Source organism: Zingiber officinale, chromosome 2A, assembly GCF_018446385.1.
Source record: "Zingiber officinale cultivar Zhangliang chromosome 2A, Zo_v1.1, whole genome shotgun sequence".
Lineage (NCBI taxonomy): Eukaryota > Viridiplantae > Streptophyta > Magnoliopsida > Zingiberales > Zingiberaceae > Zingiber > Zingiber officinale.
Window position 1 is genome coordinate 152,089,936 of NC_055988.1, and position 16,777 is coordinate 152,106,712.

Here is a 16,777-nt window from a genome sequence, read left to right on the forward strand (position 1 = left end):
TTTTATAAGTCTAGATACTCCCTCTTTTTTCAACTCTAGCTATATTTCTATATTTTATCAAATTTATAATATCCTTTTAGGGTCCTTCAAAATTCAATATTTTCAACTAAAGTATTTGCGACATACTTAGTCAATTTTTGAGAAAATTTTTCAAATATCTCAAAATTTTCAAACTTTCAAAATAAAAATAATCTTTCAAATTTTATTCAAAATTGAGCTAAGTAAACTCTATTAAACTCTATTTTTCAAATCTTTTTGAAAAGTTGGTATGTTCTCAAACATATTTTTGATAAATGGCAAAGGGGGAGAATAGGGAAAATTCAATTCAAATAAAATTTAAAGACTGCTCAAAGAAAATTTTTGTTAAGGGGGAGGATCAATTAAGGGGGAGCTTTAATTTACTTACATTTTATTTATGCGTATCCTTACTGCATTTTTTTCTTAACTTTGAATTTCGGTTGCCATAATCAAAAAGGAGGAGATTGTTGGTGCGGGAAGCATCCGACGATCGAACTCAAATTTTGATAATGGCAAAGAGATTCAAAGTTAAGTTTAATTGTTATCTAATATGTATGATTGAGTGTCTCAGGAAAGTCCTAGCTGCGGTTAGGCAAGGGAAAACCCAGGGGGTGGTAACCCTAGGTCATAGGGAGTAGTAACCCTATACGGAAAGTCTTGGCAGGTCGAGTGCTTCAGGCAAAAGTCCTAGGGGGTGGTAACCCTAGGTGGAAAGTCCTGGTGTCGCGAACCAGGTGGAAGACTGGACGGGTCTGGAAGCGGGCGTCCAGCAGAAGGTCCGGAGGCAACGAGCGTCGAGCAAAAGTCCAGTCGATCTGGAGGATCGCATTGGTAACAGGTAAATCTCCTGAGTAGAGTAGGTGAGGACGTGCTCCCCGTAGAGGGAACGGTAGGCGTCGGGTCGACCTAGGGTTTCCGGTCGAAAACCCGAAGTCAGACCCGGACAGTCTGAAGGCTGTCAATTCATTTGTTTACATATTATCTATTGTGTTCTAACTCTGTTTTGCAGGAGACTAACCTTTTTGTGCAGAGTTAGAAGTGACCGGGATCGGTCGATCAAACCTTGGGATCGGTCGACCGAACCCCCATACTAGCAGATCAGATCTCCAGAGGTTGGACCGGGCTCGACCAGGGGATCGGTCGACCGAACCTTGGGATCGGTCGACCGAACCTAGGTTGGGTGTCGACTAGATCAGGCTGACTGGGCTGAGTCAGAAGAGCTTATCGGTCGACCGAATCTTTTATCGGTCGACCGAACCTCGGATGGAGTTTGACCGGATCGAAGCGGAGCGAGAAGATCGGGCGGATCAGATGGGAGGAGATCGCCTGATCAGTCGACCGAACCTTGGGATCGGTCGACCGATCCGCATCGGGTCAAACTTGATCCCGAAGCTTGGGGATCTGGATCAGACTTTGCAGAGCTATAAAAGGAGGCCTCGAGGTGTAGCTCAGATCATCAATTTTCGAACAGAAAACTGCGCTCTTCCGTGTGCTGCTGCTAACGCCTCAACAACGCTCTGCTACTCCAACGAATCACTCTAAAGTTCTCTGTTCTCTTTTCGTTGGTATAGTTCCTTTATTGCACTTAATTGTACTCCAAATTGTAATCATCTTTTCGACATATAGTTGTTGCCCACCGAAAGCGGTCAACGACCGCGGGCCTTCGAGTAGGAGTCGAGATAGGCTCCGAATGAAGTAACTTCTCGTGTCTTCTGTGTTTGTGTTGTTTCTTTTCCGCTGCGTTTACTTTTACGATTCCGAAATCGATTGTGAAAGCCACGAGCGCTATTCCCCCCCCCCCCCCCTCTAGCGCTTTCGATCCAACACTATTCATCCCCCCCTCTAGCACGTCATCGATCCTGGGGAGTGATAAATAAAGGGGGAGCTAAATTGCTTTAGTATGAAAATTGCTATGATTTTTTTAAAATACTATATGTGTTTACTTAACTTTTGAACTAGGTTGCGATAATAAAAAAGGGGAAAATTATTGGTACAGGGAGAACTAGACGATCGAACCTGAGTTTTGATTATGGTAAAGGGTTTAAAAGTTAACCTAACCTTGAAATAGTTGATACTTGGTAGTCATTTTCAAGGTTTTGTTACTCCTTGAAAATGGAAAGAATTAATTAATTACTTTTTAGAAGAGTAAAATTTGTCAAACTTTGAGGAATTGGACTTAATTTAAATTGGCACAAATGAGGAAAAGCAAAATAAATGTCAAGTTGGGATTTTGACATTTTCTTAGAAGAATGAGGGCAATCTAGGATTAATTCTAAGTTAGCAAAGATCTAAAGATACTTAGATAAATAATCTAGGTATATTTATTTATACTAAATTATCATGATTATTTGCCCATCATATGTTATGACATCATATTTCACATTCATTCTATTATAAAAAATATAAAAAAATGTCATGTCATGTCATACATACATCATGTAATTATAGGATTGTTCTTTAAATTTTTTTTCATTTTAAGTTATAAGTCAATTTATATTATTTCAACTTCCTTATAATTACGGACAATGACATTTATCAACAAGTGGTATTATTGGTAAAGGAATTTATCAACAACTGGCATCCTATGTCGATGATCAAGTTTACAATGCCTAGATAGGTATGTATGAACCCTTAGATTATGACAAAACCAAAGTCTATATCTCACAAAGACTCTAAGTTGACTTGTATATATTTTAGTGCACATTAGATACAAGTGAGATGTTAGGATGATCAACAAGACTCAAAATGTTGATTTAGTACATCCATTTGAGTTTAGCTTCATCAAAACACATAGTTATGTGTCATCCAATCATTGGGAAAGCTAATATACAAGTCATGTGCATTGAGCCCAAAGAACATGGTCGGAAATTAGTTTTGAAAAATATTTCAAAATACTTTTGGAAAACCTTGGTGAAGACTTTCTTTTAATAGTAATAACCATTGTATAGTTAGACACAAACTAGTGCAAAACATTAAAGTTTTCAAGAGTTTCTAAGTTTGTGTCAATCTTTGAAAATAGGAATTATTTTCTTAGAAACTATTTTTTCTTGGTAGTATATGTCTTAAATAATGTCTACAAGAATTTTCATGATTTTTATAGAATTATTGAGACATTTCTAAATTTCAGCTAAAATTTGATTTCAGGAAATCAGAAACTCAATCGATCAATCGATCGATTGGGAGAGTTCAATAGATCAGCCAATCAATTGAACTGGATTTTCTCGTGAGCAGAAGCTCACAGAATTGATTAGTCGATCGATTGACCTTGCCTGGATCAATCAGGTGACCGATTCAAGAGCATTTTCCATGAACAGAAGCTCCCAGAATCGATCAGTGGATCGATTGAAAGACCCCAATTGATTGGTCAATCGATTGAAATGCCCCCAATCAATTGGTCAATCGATTGAAAGGCTGATTTTGGCTGAAATTGTCTGATTTCAGCCCATTAAGCCATATTTAGTTGTATTAACCATCCTAATCCTATGAAATTTATTTTTGAACATTTAAGAGTAGTTTTCTTGATGAAAACAAGATTGGATTGGTTAAAGAAAGACTAAGTTGAAGTTTAGGTTAAGGTTTGCATTCAATATTGATTCTTAAACCTTAAATTTCAAATTTTGGGTTTTCTAGAGTTTTAGAAATTCCAAGTCATTGTTGGTGTAATGATAGAAGTTTGGAGCATGTTTTGAGGGGGAGATACTCCTTAAAGATATGAAAATAATTTTTGAAACCCTGGAAGGTTGTAAAACCTTCATTATGATAAATGCTCAAGGTTGAGCATTGAAAAATAATGGATGATTGGATATTTTCATTGTTTGAGTGTGAATGCTCTAGGATGATCATTGTGAAGTGGTTTAATGCTCAAGGGTGAGCATTGGAGACAATGAAGGGTATGAGACCTTCATTGTAATGTTGTGAACAACATGTGAGGTTGTGAACAACGTATGAATAACTCTTCAGGAGGAGAGTTTTTGATGTGTACCAAAGGAGGAGAATGTAAGGTTTAAGTTAGACCTTCATTACCCAAAGGGGGAGCTTGCCCTCTAGGAAAGGGAGAGAATGAAGGAAATTCCTCATTCATGCTTTGGCATAAAGAAGAAGTTGAGGATATGGGATTAGCCTAACTTAAATGTATTGTCAAATATCAAAAAGGGAGATATTGTTGGTGTAATTTCCCTAGGTCAAGGTTGACCAAGTTGACTAAACTTGATTTGGCTCAAGCTTGAGTCGTAATATGTGAGTTTTGAGGTTTGACAATATATGAAGATTGTTTTGACAATGTATAGAAATTACAGGAGTAATCATTCATTGGGGAGATTGGTTAAGGTTGACCAGTTTAATGTGAAGAAGAGTCAAGTAGGTCAAGGTTGACCGGATACTTGACTGGAAAGTCCTAATTGAAGATTAGGCGAGGGAAGTCCAACGGGAAGGTTGACAGAAGATGAAATTCCAAGTGAGTCAGTGTTTGACTGGACACTTGGTGGGAAAGTCCTAGTGAGTGAAGCTAGGCAGAAGGAAATTCCTGGTGAGTGAAGTCAAGTGAAAGCCCTAGTAAGTGAAGCTAGGCAGTAAGGAAGTCCTAGTGAGTGAAGCCAAATGCGTAGAAATCCAGGTGGATCCAGGGTGGCCGGACACCTGGTATTTGGAAGTCCAAGTGAGTCATGGAGGACCAGACATTTGGCACAAGACGGTAAGTCTAAGTGGGTCAAGGTTGGCCGGACACTTGACATGAGAAGAAATGTCCAAGTGGGTCAAAGGATTGACCAAAAGTTTAAGTGGGTCAAACGATTGACCGGACACTTGGTGACGAAGTCCTAGCAAGTCAAGGTTGACCAGATGCTAAGCACGGGTGAGTCCCAATAAGTCACAGTTGACCGGATGTTGGGTATGGGAACCCTAGACTTGAGTTAGTCAAGTTAGGATTGGTCAATCGATCAGCAGATTGATTGGGGTCATGCCAATTGATCAGTCGATCAATTAAAGGTAATTTGTGCAGTAGAGTAGTGTGCTCCCTAATCGATCAGCTAAAAGCACAGAAAGCCTCTGGATCGATCAGTTAATCGATCCAGCTACACCCAATCGATTGGGATATGACCGTTGTGTGGGATGCAGGTTTTGGATGACTAGGATCGCTAAATCTAACATGGAAATCAATTGGAAGGAGGCTCAATCGATTGGGAGCCCTAGATTGGGGAATATAAAGGCGACAACAAGTTCAAATGAGGCAGCGGTTACACGAGATCTTCTCCACTAAGCTCATAATTCTTCTGCCAATTCTTGAAGCTTCTTGGGAACAAGTGTTATTGTACTTCCAAGAGTTAAGAGGCATCTACAAGATACAAGAGATCAAGCAAGAAGGTTTTCATTTGTATTATCCTGTATTTACTTCTTGTTTTGAGTTGTATGCTTGTGAGAGTCTTGTACGAGGTTTCTCCACCTCTTGTTGTTCCGAGAAGGAGTTTGTGTTCATAGTGGAGAGTACGTACCATGTGGATCCTTGGATTAGTCACCTCTTCTTAAGGTGGATACCAAGTAAATCCTTGTGTTAGCATTGGGAGCTTGCTTCGAGTCTATTCCGCTGTAAATCATCATCATCATCGAAGCGTGAGAAGCTATTCACCCCCTAGCTCCAAAGTGACCCAACAAGTATAACATAAATAATGAAATAGGGTATAATAAACATACATTATATTCATAAAATACAAGTAGATGCGCGTCAAATAATGCCTATAAAAATATATAACCTATGCACATCACTTAACTCGATTGATCACATCAAAATCAACATAGGATACTTACAATCTATGCTTTGCTGCCATATCAGAGTGATGTCCTAATCACAAATGCTGAGATACCAGCTGAAGTACAATAGCTACTATCAGACTTTGATAGTTGATGCCAAAGGATCTTCCTTCTTGACTATTACCTATGCGAGATATCTAGCATCAGATTAACCTTGTTCCAAGATTGAGTTTTCCTAATTGACCAACATATCACTTTAGTCCCAAGGAGGCTGAAGAATTACAACACAGATGGTGGAATTACTGGAGAAGGGTTATATCTGTGAGAGCATGAGCTCATGTGCAATTCTTTTCCTACTAGTACAGAAGAAGGATAGTGTAGGGCATATGTGCATTGACAGTTGATTCATCAACAAAATTACAATGAAGTATAAGTTTTCAATTTCCCGCTTGGACAACATGTTGGATTAGCTATCCAATTCTAAGGTCATCTCAAAAATTGACCTTAAAAGCAAATACTACCAGATCAAAATAAGGCAAGGAGATATCACCAAGTCAGAATAAGGTCGGAAGATGAATAGAAGACCTTATTCAAGATGCAACATGGGTTATATGATTGGATGGTCATGCCTTTTGGATTATCCAATACACCTATCATATTCATGAGATTTATAGATAAGATCTTATGAATTTTTCATAGGAAAGTTGTGGTGGTTGACTTTGATGACATTCTCGTCTATAGTCTGACATGGGCATCACACATCGATTATCGTTGTGCTATTTTTGAAAAGCTAAATATGGAGTGTTTATTTGTCAACAAGAAGAAGTGTTTTTTCTTTACTATATCAATGACTTTCTTTGGCTTTATTGTGTCTACTAATGGTGTGCATACAGATCAAGCAAAGATAGATGCAGTCTTGGAACGACCTCAACCAAGGACCTTGAACGATATCAAAAATTTCCATGGCTTGGCTTCTTTCTACCATTGATTCATCATAAACTTTAGCACTCTAATTGCTTCTATTGCAAGTGTCTCAAGGGATGGAATTTCAAGCAGTCTGAAGAAGTAGAGGCTAGTTTTCAACTAATCAAGCAAAATATGACCAAGGCACCAGTTCTGGCACTTCCTAATTTTAGCCAAGTGTTCGAGGTCAACTGTGATGCATCCGACATTAGCATAGGGGTGTTTTGAGTCAGTCTAAGTATCCAGTTACTTTCTTTAAGGAGAAGCTATCCGAATCCAAAAAGAATTATTCTACCTATGAGTTGGAGTTCTATGTCATTGTTCAGTACTAGAAGCATTGACGTCACTACCTAGTATAGAAGGAGTTTATTATGTTTATTGATCACGAAACCTTGAAGTACATCAATGGTCAACACAAGTTGAGTAGGCGGCATGCCAGGTGGGTGGCTTATCTGCAGGAGATCACCTTTATGTTGAGACACCAAGATGGGAGTCTAAGACATGCCACAGATACCCTGAGTTATCACTCTCCGTTACTTACTATTGGTGCAATCTATAGGTCCAGTACGACCAACAAAAGGAGGGTGAATTATCCTAAAAGACAAGTATACCCTTTCCAAAACTATTAACTTTAGATTAGAAAAATGCTTTAATAAACAAAACTGAAATGCATAAAAATAAGTATGAGACAAAAAGATTTACTTGGTTTACAACCGAAGAGGTTGCTAATATAAGAAAAATGAAGCTCTATATGTCTACTCCTTCTTTGACACAAGTTAGAGGCGGAGAAGTCTCGTACAAAACGTTGACAGCACACGAATAGTAAAGAACATGAAAGAATTTGAGTACAAAGAAAGTGTTGTACAAATGAAGAGCACCGGGGATCCTTTTATAGGCTCACTAATCAAAGTGGTCGTTTGCTGACATGGCGCAATTCGGGTACTCGGAGCCTCTTTGGGCGCCCCCAGCGCGGCAAATTCTATCTTTATGCAACGGCTATGTAACAACGGAGAGATAAGAATTTATCCTCTCCCAGATGCCCGGACGCCCAGACCCCCTCCGGGCGCTCGAACCAGCTCCGAGCACTCATACCTCTGCTAATGTGGACCCAAAGTTGATCCACTGCGTCGAAGCACCTTTTTCTAGCACCAAACTGGTATGGGTGCCCAGACCAGCTCCGGGCGCCCAGACAAGGTCAACTCCATGTTGACTTTGTCCAGTCTTCAGCTCCGATCATTTGGGTGATTTTTTTGGCCATCCAGAGTTGAACTCACCTGAACTCAACTCCGGTCTTCTCTCCTCGAGCAGTCATCTGCTCTAATTTCTCATCCTTCGGACGTCGCGCATGTCCTTCCCATCCACCTATGTACTCTTCCTTAGTACCTCATCCCTCCAATGCACCAAACCTGTCGGCTCCCTTCCCATGCCATCCTTCTCAATAACTGCATCTTTCGTTCGACTTCTTATGTTTCTAAGCTCCTGCATACTTAGACACAAGACATCGAATACAATAGGATCTAACTTAACCTGGTTGATCACATCAAAACTTATCCGAGGTACTTACAATCTCCTCCTTTTTAATATGCATCAACCCCAAGTTAAATTAAGATAAAAAAAAAAATAAAAGTAACATAAGTAAATTTTGATTTTATAATTTACTACAAAAATTTTGCAATAAGTAAAGAATCTGTAAATGAATACAAAAAATTATAGCTCCCCCTAAACTTAATCTTATTTCTCCCTCTTTGATCACATTAAAAATAGGAGTATACTCTGAAAATAAAGTTGAAATAAATTCTAAGGGTTACAAAAAATAGTGACTAATATTTAGAAAAATTATGAAATTTATATTTCAACAATCTAAATTTTTGCAATTTAAAAACCAGTTTTGAAAGAAATTATTTTTAATTGTTAAAAATTTGAAAAAAAAATTCATGATTAAACATATTTATCCAAAATAGTGATAAAATTTTCACAAATATATTAAATTATTATTAGCAGTAATGAATTATTTTATACAGAGAAATGAATTTGTAAAAAAAATACTTAATAAATATATTTTGAGTTCTAAAATTCTTACAACTTTTTCTCAGTATGTAAAAATAGAGATTAAATCTTTAGAAAAATTAAAATTTTGAATATTATCTTTTTAAAAATTTTAATATTTAAAAATTAATATTTTGGAAAACAATTCATAGAAAATTAAATGACGGCAAAAAAAATTTGAAAAAAAACTTTAATTGAGAATAATATATTTTATCACAGAAAAATAAAATTTTCAAAAATAAGTCTGTGAAATAATTTTAATTTAAAGATATAATTTTTGTTAAAAAAATTATAAAAAATAATATGGCAATAGAAAATTTTTAAAATTTTTGCTAGATAAATAATAAAATTCTTTTTCACAAAAAAATTAAGATTTAATTAATTTTGAACGGAAAAAATTTATTTGAAAAAGTTAGATAATTTTAAGCATGCAAATAAACCATTAAGGGAAATTAAAATTATCACATGCATGAAAATTTAATATAAGCATGATTTTGGATCCCAATATAACTTCCTACCTACCAAATTAATCAAATATTTTCTAGAAATTAATTGTCTTTCTAATTTTGTAATTTTACCCATATGGTATTAAACTTTAGATGATATTTAAAATTTCTTTTTAGAGCATGTAAAAAATTTGAGCATGAATTATGTTTTTCTAGCAATTTTATTTTATTTTTTAATTTTATATTTTCATGTATTAATTTTTTAAATTCTTCTTTTAGGCATGTAGTGTCTATTTTATTTTCTAAATCAGTATTAACCTTTTTCAGGGAGACAATCTTAGTTCATAATTTGCATAGTGATTACTTAACATTTTAATACACTTGAATAAGTGATCAGGAGGAAGTTGAGATATCTTACTTACCATGTCAGTTTCATTGTCCAATGCTCTCCCTTCATCGTTGTTGTCTTCCGAAGACTCTCCCCCTTCATCGATGCTCATCTCAGACGAGTTTTCTTTGTCTTCAGGTAGGTATTCACCTATAAGTGTTGTTCTGGCAATTTTCTCAGTCTCAGATTCTTCTGACGATGACTCGATGTCCATCGAAGAGTTAGATTCTGTTTCTTTCGGTTCTTCATAGGGCTTCAAGAACTTTTTCCAAAGTTCTTTTACACTCTTGTAGTTGTCGATTTTGTCAATTTCCTAAGCAAACAGAACTCTCAAAAGGTGGCACTCAGCCTTACTATTAGTTATAAAATCGTTGCACTGCTTTTCAATCCATCGATGCTCCTCAAGTTTCTTTCCTTCTATGCTTTTGGACATATCAAAATTGTACTTAGTTGTTAGTAAAATATTAAAATTAGTTTTAAAGTATACCTCCATTCGATGTTTCCAAAACTCGAACTCCCTCTCGAACACTGGTAGATAATGCTAGCTCCAGTCATCTCATTGCTTCAGTTGGTGGTTAGTCCTTCTGAGACAGTTGGACTCTGATGCTAATTGTAGGTCCCGTGCGACCGGCAAAAAGGGGGTAAATTGTACTAAAAAGACAAGTATACCCTTTCTGAAACTTTCAACTTTAGATTAGAAAAATACTTTAATAAACAAAACTGAAATACACAAAAATAAGTACGACATAAAAAGATTTACTTGGTTGCAACCGGGAAAGTTGCTAATCCAAGACAAATAAAGCTCTATATGTCGACTCCTTCTTTGGCACAAGTGAAAGGTGGAGAAGCCTCATACAAAATGTTGACAGCTCATGAACAGTAAAGAACAGAAAAAAATCGAGTACAGAGAAAGTGTCGTCCAAATGAAGCGCACCAAGACTCCTTTTATAGGCTCACTAATCGAAGTGATCGTTTGTTGATGTGGCACAGTCTGGGCGCCTGGACCCTCTTCGGGCTTCCACAGCACATCAAATTCTATCTCCATGCAACAACTATATAACAGCGGAGAGATAAGAATTTATCCTCTCCCGGGCGCCTGAACCTTTGCTAATGTGGACCCAAAGTTAATCCACTACATTGAGGCGCCCTTTCGGTACCAAACTAATCAGTGCACCCGGACCAGCTCTGGACCCCCAGACAAGGTCAACCCCATGTTGACTTTGGCTGGTCTTCTACTCCGGTCGCTTGGGTAATTTTTCGGCTATCCAGAGTTGAGCTCACCCAAATCCAACTTCGGTCTTCTCTCCTCGAGCGGTCTTTTGCTCCGGCTTCTTATTCCTCGAACGTGACACACGTCCTTCTCGTTCATTGGTGTACTCTTCCATAGCATCTCGTCCATCGGATGCACCGAACTCGTCGGCTTCCTTCTCGTGCCATCCTTCTTGTATTGCTGTGTCTTTCACTTGACTTCTTATGTTCCTAAGCTCCTGCATACTTAGACACAAGACATCAAGCACAACAGGACATAACTTAACCAGATTGATCACATCAAAACTTACCTAGGGTACTCACACAATCAACCTCCAGAATTTTAATATTTGACAATGTACCTAAGTCTGGTTAGTTTGACCAAGGGTTAATCTAAACATGATTCGATGTTTAGAAGAGAGAAGTCTAGTCAAGACTAAATGACTAGCAAGGGTACTAACCAGAGGTTAGGCAAGTGAAAAATCTACTATGTGACTAGTCCTAACTAGAGATTAGGTAAGAGGAAGTCTAGGCGAGTGAAGTTAGACAGTGAAAGTCTTAGTGAGTGAAGTTAGGCCCTAGTGAGTGAAACTAGGTGGTGAAAGTCCTAGTGAGTGAAGTTAGGTGGTGAAAGTCCTAGTGAGTGAAATTAGGCCTTAGTGAGTGAAGTTAGGTAGTGAAATCCCTAGTGAATGAAGCTTGGCAGTGGAAAGTCCAAGTGAGTGAAGCTAAGCAATGCAAAACCCTAGGGGAGGTAACCCTAGCTAATGAGAAGTTTTGTAGGAGTGGACTCCAAGCATGTGTGATCGAACGCATAGTCAACCGGACCAACGAATCTTTAATAATCTTAACATTGCTTTACCTTAATATTTTGTATCTATTGTGCTAACTTGGTGTTAAAGAAAAGTCTTAGTTGATCAAATTGATCATACATTAAGTATGACCAAAGAAAGTCCAAACATGTCTGAAAGACTAGATATTTAATATGTAAGGTCAGGTAAACTATTAGAGGAGAGAGATCCAGTAAGAACGAGTGTCAATGGAACTATAAGCACTGGTGCAACTTAGATTCATTTTAAAAGTCTAAGTTGAGACCAAAACTAGATCTTGGTCATATTAAATAGGATCTAATACATAATTCTATTATGTGTACTAACTCTGTTTTGCAGATATTTTTGTTATTTTGGACTAATATGTTTTACATGAGTTAGAGCAAACAAATAAGCCTCGGATAAACAATATTCAGAGCGCCTTAGTTTAATGGAGGGTGCCATGGATGAATAGTACTAGAGGCATCCTAGATGGCTGAAGGTGCCCCCGCACAAATAAATTTCATGGATAAAGTTTCAGCCGGTGGAGGCATTCTAATTTGATTGGAGGCATCTCAAATAGCATTGGAGGCGCCCTCAGACGATTGGAGGCACCTTCAGAAGGATAAAGTCCAAAGACTTTGGATCGGATCAGCTCGAATGGAGGCACCCTAGATTATTGGAGGGGCCACCAATGCAATATAGAAGAGGGGTTCGGTCAATCTTTCAACACAACTTCTGAACTAGCTTCTTCGATCATTTAGTTGTGTTGTCTCTCTTCTACTGCTCTACTATGATCCTGCTACTCCCAACTACTGTAGTCAGAGTGACGCCAACCTCGAGCTACAATCTTCACACTTTACAAGTATTGGTAATGATTTAAAAATTGTCTTTATTATATACTTTCATAAAAATTGTAGGTTGTTACAGTCGCATCTTTTGTGTATTCGACTTTGCTGCCCAAAAATTTTTCAAGGAAGAATTTGGTGAATTGCCCAATTGATACAGTCCAAAGATCGTGAGTTTTGATGTAGGAATCGTTGAAGGTTTTGAACCAAGTAAAACTAACTCGCGTACCATCATTATTTATTATCGAGTACGCGAGTTCGCGTGATAAGATGTTGGCCCTAATCTCAGCTAATTTTTATTGGCCTAAGTTGAAGTGATGTGTTTGTAGACGAATATTCTGTATACTAGAGGTCTAAGGTTATTCTCACCAATGCAAACTTGTACAATCCTTTACCTATTCTAGAAGCTTCTTATTTCAATGTCAGTATGGATTTTGTATTAGGATTATCCTGCACCCAATGAATCTCAGATTTGGTTCTTATTGTGGTTGATAGATTCTCAAAAATGACACACTTTATAGCCTGTAGGAAAATAATGGATGCTGCCTGGATTGGCCATATTTACTTCAAGTAGATTGTGTGTTTACATTGTGTTCCTCAGTCCAAGACTTCAGATTGAAATACCAAGTTCATTAATCATTTCTGGAAGTGCTTATAAAGAAAATTGGACACATAGTTGAACTTTAGCAGTACCTACTACCCTCAGACAGATGGACAACCCAAGGTAGTGAATTAGAATCTGGCAATCTTCTAAGATGTCTTACAGGAACTAAGCTAAAGCAGTGAGACTCGGCATTACCTCAAGCAAAGTTTATCTGTAACAGATCGAGAAACATGACCATAGGTTTGAGACTTTTGAGATTGTCTATGGGTGGAATTCATTTAAGGTTCTGGACTTAGCTCATGTTCCACGCATAGGGTTCTAAAGTAGATGAAATGACAGAGCATCTTCGGGCATTCATAAACAAGTGAAACTAATAATTCTTGAGAGCAATACCAAGTACAAGACTCGGGTTAATAGTCATAGTCGTCGGGTACTTTTTGAGTTTGGAGATTTTATCTGGGATGTATTAACTCATGATCGTTTTCTAGTTGACAAGTATAATAAGTTGAAGGATCAAAATATTGGACCGTATGAGATACTGTAGAAGATCAACAATAATGCCTATAGGTTGCACCTTTCTAGTCATTTAAAGACTTCTGATGTCTTAAATGTGAAGCACTTGACTCCTTATTCTATGGATACTGATGAAATTACTACGAACTCGATGAAGACTTCTTTTCAACCCGAAGCAACTGATCAAGACCAACTTATGCGTATCCAATCTTCAACGAGTCATAACTTTTGATTAGGAACTTGAAATCGGACTCTGCCAACATTCACACTTACAGAATTTAAAAATTTATATTTTTTATCGAGGAACCCTTAACCACTAAATTTTGGGCCAAAAAAAACCATTTAAGCTCTTTTCAAAGGATAAATATCTTTACTTTTTTTAATAATTTTTATTTTATAATATTTAGGACAATTTTGGTATGTTAGTTATTTATGAATTATAGATGGTCTATATAAGCATCCTATTATAGTAATTTCTTTCTATTAGAAATTTTGTTATGAATTTTTCTTTTTTTTATCAGTTTTTTTTTTTACAATATAAGAGTTGAGGTCGATATATTCCTCTATTCTAAATATTTTTTTTAGGTAAAACCTAGAGAATGATGAGTTTCTCTTTATTTATTTTTTTTAATTTCATTTTTTTACCTTTTTCTAAATTTGGTCTTTTCGTCAGCTGATAAGATAATCATTATCTTGTTCGGCGTCATGCATGCACTTCATAATTAAAATTTTAGAAGGATTATTAAGATGACGATTTTATGTTTTGATCCAATAATTAAAATTTTAAATACTTGATTAAATAAGTTTGAATGCTTAGTGACTTAATCAAGGGCATGTTATGGCATTACAATGGAAAGGGAGAGGGAAAAAAAGCCCAAAAAACTTCAACTACGTGATACAATATATTCATACAAGTGATCAATTAGTTAGTCAATTAATGAATTTGAAAGAATAATTATCTTTTTTTTTTTTGGCTAACCAGGTGATGTGCCTCGTAGTTCCCACCTTAGACAGCCACAGTAGGCTTACCTATGCAGGTCTATGCCAAACCACTAGTGACGTAACCTAGAAATACAGCCAAGGCGAACATAGTTTTGATGGCTAGGGAAGGGGTAGCGTCTTTGGCAGTTGAGTAGGTGAATAATCCTGTAAAAAAAATAAGCCTTGCTTCAACTTTTATAATTTAAGTATGCTTAATACTTGCATAAACAAAAATAAGAAATTAGAAATAAGATAGACACAATAGATTTACTTAATTATAATTGGAGAGGTTGTTAATCCAAAGAAGATGAAATCATACTAAGTTGTTCTTCATACGGAGAAGCCTCTTTACAACAATTAAAGTACTCAGTTATAGAACAAGATTGAAAAGAAATTAATTACAAATATTGTTCTGACCTTATGGGACCAACGCTGTATTTCTAGCCCTAGTCGGGGCGCCTGAAAGAGTTCTAGACGCCTCTAGGGGGATAAAAACTTATCCCCATCGCAATGTCAAGCGCCACGCGCCACGTTGCATTTGGCTGAATTTTTCGGTTCGGGCGCCCTAGACATGTCCGGGTGCCCCGCACCGAAAAATCAACTTTTTGTTGATTTTCGGTCTCGGTCTTCCGTTCCGTTTCCGCTCGCAATGGTTCGGGTCTTCCGCTCTGGCTTCTCTCGCTTAGGTAATCTTGGTCATCCGGAATAGGGCTCACCCGAACTCAACTTCCGGCCTTCGAGCAATCTTTCGCTCCGACTTCTCATCTCTCGGAAAAGCCGCACGCCTCTTTCTTGTCCGCCCGCATAGTCTTCCGCAGCACCTCATCCCTCAAACGCACCGAGCCCGTTGACTCTCTTCCGTATCGTCCTTCTCGCTAGCTGCATCTTTTGCTCGACTTCCTGCGCTCCTAAATTCCTGTACACTTAGAGACAGTGGTTAAATAACAACATAACCTAATCTGACTTAGTTGATCATATCAAAATTATCTTGGGGTACTTACAGACAGATTGGAAATAACCTCCTTGGGTATATTCCCGGAAAAACTCCAGCCTCCATGGGGGGAAGTTGTAGCTTGGAAATCCCTAGAGAGACTCTAGTCTACATGAATGAGAAAGTAGCAGCTTGGAAAAAATCCCTTTGAGTACAACCCCGGAAAGGCTTAAGCCTCCACGGCTTGGGAAATTATAGCTTGAGAACAACCCCTCTAGATACATCTCAAATCAGACTCAACTCTCCACGGCTTGGGAAATGAAAATCTAGGAACAACCACCCTGGATACATCCGGGTCAACCAACATGGCATATAATTATTCCTATAAGAGAACATCCTCATTCCGTCTTCCAAGCTTCAAGAATATCCTGACCATGGTCGTCTCCTCTAGATTCCAACCTCTTTGATTATTCTATTTTATCATTCTCACTAACACCCTTTTAGCTAAGAGTCTATCAGCTAGTATCATTGTCCATGCTGTGAGAATATGTCTGGTCATACGAATGTCTCCCTTGGATTTCAACCACTCTCTCACTTGCTCGATCATTCTTGCCAATTGTATCTACATCAAGGCACTGATAGAAGGCTGGGGAATATCAGGGAGGTGATGCGTGACATGTGACAGGTGGTAACCTGTGAGGGCCAAAAGTCAACCTGGCGACAGATCTCTTGTGCAAATACATTCCCTGATGTTGCAGTTGATGACCATTCCGTTGATACACAATCGGGCGTGTCAGACATGCGCCTCTCTCTCACCGTCTGATAGGGGTGATAAAAATGAATCTGATTCGATGATCTAATCTGAATCGATCTGAAAAAAGTCAGATTCGGATTAGACATTTTCAGGTTCGGATTGAAGAGTTGGAGAGTAAAAAATTTCAGATTGGGTCGGGTCGGGTTCGGGTTGATCCGGATTGCCTTAAATATAGGGTTTTGTGGATTTTTTTGAGGTTAAATCAAATTTTATTTTAAAAATTTAGATGTTTTTATGTATATTAATATCATGTTTGTATGATAATGATAGAGTATGGAGATAAAAGTGAAGAATTATAGGGAAAATAATCCAAAAAAGTCATTTTGAATCGGATTTTCGGGTTATATGGGTCGGATTCGGGTTGATCGGGTTGGTCGGATTCGGGTTCGGATTGAGGTATTTTGGGTTGAACTCGGGTTCGGATCG